Genomic DNA, 3,843 nt, shown 5'->3' with positions numbered 1-3,843 from the left:
GATGCCGCCACCCCTCCCCCCAAGACCTCCAGTTCCTCCGGGGGAGGGGGGAGTCGGGTTCCCGCGGCGTTGGCCCCGCCCCGGGGAGGGGTGGGAGGGCCTCAGGCCGTCCACAGCGCGAGAAGGGGCGGGGAGAGGTGGGCTTGGGAAAGTCGGAGGGGAAACCTCTAGTCCCGGGCCGTTTCCTCAGGAGAACCTATTTGTCCCCCTGGTAGGTTCCCTGCGAGCAAGGGGGCAGACGGCGAATGCGAAAGAGGGAACAGCACAACGGAAAGTTTACCGCTCAATAGTCGCCAAACTGGAGGGAAAATTGTTTAAACAAGTAATGCTTTCCAACGATGTTGATGTTGCAAGTTTGCATCATTCATTTGTCCGAGGGCATCAGACTTGCACTGTTCCCTCCTCAGGGGAGAGGCAGGTGCCCAAGAGCAGCCCTCCCGGCGCCCCGCCACCTCCTGCTCTTCCCCAAGGGCCTGCTGGGGAGCCCCTGCCCCGTCCTCGGTTTTCCCGGGGCTGCAGCCCTGGACGTCCACACCGCCTGGCGGGGGGCGGGGAGGTGCTGGGTCCGAAGTCAGAGCCGCTCGCAGGTTTCTCCCGCCTGACTGGTGCCTGGATTTACTCCTTCCCTCCTAGTGAAGAAAGAACGCGCTCCCCTTGCAAAACCATGTTCACATGAGGGAGCCGCCTGTGGGGCAGAGAGGGAGGGGAAGACCGCAGCACCACGGGCCTGCTGGCCTCCCACTCCTGGAATTCCCCGCGGCTCCTCTCCTGGCCACAAAGGGCCTGCTCGAGCCCAGGCATCCCCAGCCACTGCTGCTGGCTGCTCCCAGCCGTGGGCTCGGGCCCCTTTGCCACTCATTCCCTTGCAGTTTGGGCAGCGGTGGGTGGGATTATTCAGGGCAGGAGGGAGGAGGACAGTGAGGACCCCGAGGTGCTTTGTCCGGGCCAGGCGGCTGCCTTTTTGCATTTCAGGTCAACACAGGAAATCGCACAAAACCCAGCTGCCTTCAACTCCCAGGGGGTGAAGGGACGGCTTAAGGCTCTGCCACAACTTCCCTACCTTTAAAGTGGAGCCTGAAAGAGCCTCCGTCTCCTTCCAGGTGGAATTACCTGACCAATCCCAGGGCCCTGGATCTCAGCTGCTCTGCTGGATTCCTCCCAGGGTTTCTTATCATTCACTTTAGGGAGTAGTGGCCACTTCCCCATGCAGAGATCCACGTCAAAGCCCCCTTTTTGTTCATTTCCTGGACTGACACAGGTTTAATAACTGCTCATTGTGCCAGGACACCAAAGTCTAAATGGCGTAGGCATTATGAAGCAGGCGGGCACAGGATGGAGTCACACACAGGGGTGCTCCTGCTACAACCCCATTGCTCACTCCTTGCAACTAGCCAATATTCTGTGGCAGAATGCATGGGAGAAGGATCAGCCAGAATTCTGAGGGAGGAAAGTTTAACCTTTATTTTGCAAATCTGCTAGTCCAGGGGAATTCCAGATCCAAAGCCTGAACTGAACTCATGGGGAGGATCTGACCTATATATCTTCTCCTGTGGTGGCCCCTGAGTGTCCCGGCAGCTCCACCCAAGTCAGTCAGAGTGGGGAAGTAAGACTACAGTTTTAACCTGATGCTGAACTAGGTTGCAAGCCCCCCTCCCCCCCATTTTCCTTTTCAAATAGGCACATCAAAAAGATGCCCAAATCCATAGTCATTACTAAATCAAAATCATGGGACTACTAAAATTAAAAAAATGCAAAATAACATGTAAGATACATGCCTCTGATTTATCTTCATAGAAAAGAAACGGCATATGGCCAGGCAGCTACTGAATTTTCCCAGAGCAAACGGGATGTGGGGGTGGGGAGGGGGTATGAGAGATGTACACCTGGCTGATAGCACATGTCCTAGGAAGATTTCCCTAGACCAGTGATGGCGAACCTTTTGAGCTCGGCGTGTCAGCATTTTGAAAAACCCTAACTTAACTCTGGTGCCATGTCACATATAGAAATTTTTTGATATTTGCAACCATAGTAAAACAAAGATTTATATTTTTGATATTTATTTTATATCTTTAAATGCCATTTATCAAAGAAAAATCAACCAAAAATATGAGTTCTCGTGTCACCTCTGACACGCGTGTCATAGGTTTGCCATCACTGCCCTAGACAAAGGGAGGTGGCCTCTTGGCCTGAGCCCCATCTCCCCTTGGATGCCATAAAATAGGCCCTAGACTATTTTTCTTAGGAAGATGGTGAAAACAACACAAGTGGGATATACTAACATTTGCCAACCAGGCAAGCCACATGCATGGGCCAAAATGGTTAATTGGACTAAGTGACGTTTTGGTGGTTGGGTTTCCCTGGAGATCGGGTATATGTGACTGGGAAAGGTCTGGGACATAAAGTGAGTGTGGAGTTCTGATATGTGGTTCTGTTTTCTCACAAAGGAAATGGCCAGAGAGGGGCAAAGTGGATCTCAGGGAGTGTGAGACATCTCCAATATGAGGGGTGAGGGTTGAGCATGAATGTACAGGCACTACGGACCTGCCGAGGATGGGAAATGGAAATTCTAGGTCTAGGGAATACATTCTCCCATAGTCTACTGGGGAGAATGCTGAGGTTCTAGGGAGGGCAGTTCCTGTACCAGGGGTAGGAGACATTGCTCTGCTGTGTTGTTGTTTTTAATGCAGCACATTCTGTGGTGTAATTTTAGTACATTGTGCACGCCTATATAAGAGTGTTTCTGTTGATGTTTTGTGTCTCTGTTGTTTGTTTAAAGATGGGGCAAGTCCCGCTTTGGGGAAGCCCAGTTATGTGTGGTGAGGCTGAACACGTGACAGAGATTGCAGGAATGTCTTAGCAGCAGCCAAGAATTCTTAATCTTGGGGACTCTTCCTGCTCTACCTCTCAGGGTGTCAGCCACCAGAAACTCTTAGCTACTGAGATTTCTATCTGTGTTGTACTTTTGGCTTTCTATCTTTTGGGGACTTTAATTTGCTCCTCCCTGCTTTATGAATATAGGGACAAAGATTAAATGGGAAGTATGAATTACAGGCATTGAGAAGTAAGCAATGCAGGCTGGGTTGGGACTCCATTGTTTGGGCAACAAGATTAATATTTCCCTGATAATGGGCAGTTCTTGAATGAGAATGGACTGCATCCCAAGGTTGACTCCCAGGTCCAGGGGGCATATGACTCCCAGCCATGTTGGTATGTCCAGAAAAAGCAATCATGGCTAACAGAGCATGATTGATATTTGCCATAACTGTAACTAGTCCCCAATGTTCTATTTTTGCCTATAACACTGAAAGGAACAGATCAGTAGAAATACCCTCCAGCCGGCTGCAAAATAGCAGTGGGGGGGGGGCACTCCTGTTTTTATAAAGGAAAATAAAATAAAATGGTACTTTCACATCAAAGCCACTGAAGGCCAATGAGTTATCCCTGTTACAAAATTTGCCAAGAAAATGCCTGGGATAATAATAAAAAAATTGGCTTCAAAATCTCAAGGTTGTTATAACAAAAGTAAAGGTTATATGATAAAGATTTTCAGAGTTTTCCAAAATTTTTGGTAACTTAAAACTAAAGTTTGCCAGTGAAATGTGGTGTTTAGGGTGCAGACTTTTCTTCCTGTGGGTTCTTGTCCTCAGGAAGTTTGAAGAATAACTCGAGGACAAAAAGGCTTCTTTAATAAAAAAAAATGTAGAAATATATTGGAAGCATATACAAACTCCATCTGGGCAAGGGTGTCCCAACCCACACGCACATGCCCGCTGCCCACACAGCATTTTGGTGATCGCTCGTTGTGGCGTGAGGGCGTCACAGCATGAGGACATTGTGACCACA

The sequence above is a fragment of the Myotis davidii genome, unplaced genomic scaffold (genome assembly GCF_000327345.1).
Source record: "Myotis davidii unplaced genomic scaffold, ASM32734v1 scaffold1270, whole genome shotgun sequence".
NCBI lineage: Eukaryota > Metazoa > Chordata > Mammalia > Chiroptera > Vespertilionidae > Myotis > Myotis davidii.
The sequence above is the reverse complement of the archived record's forward strand: the minus strand, read 5'-3'. Positions refer to the sequence as shown.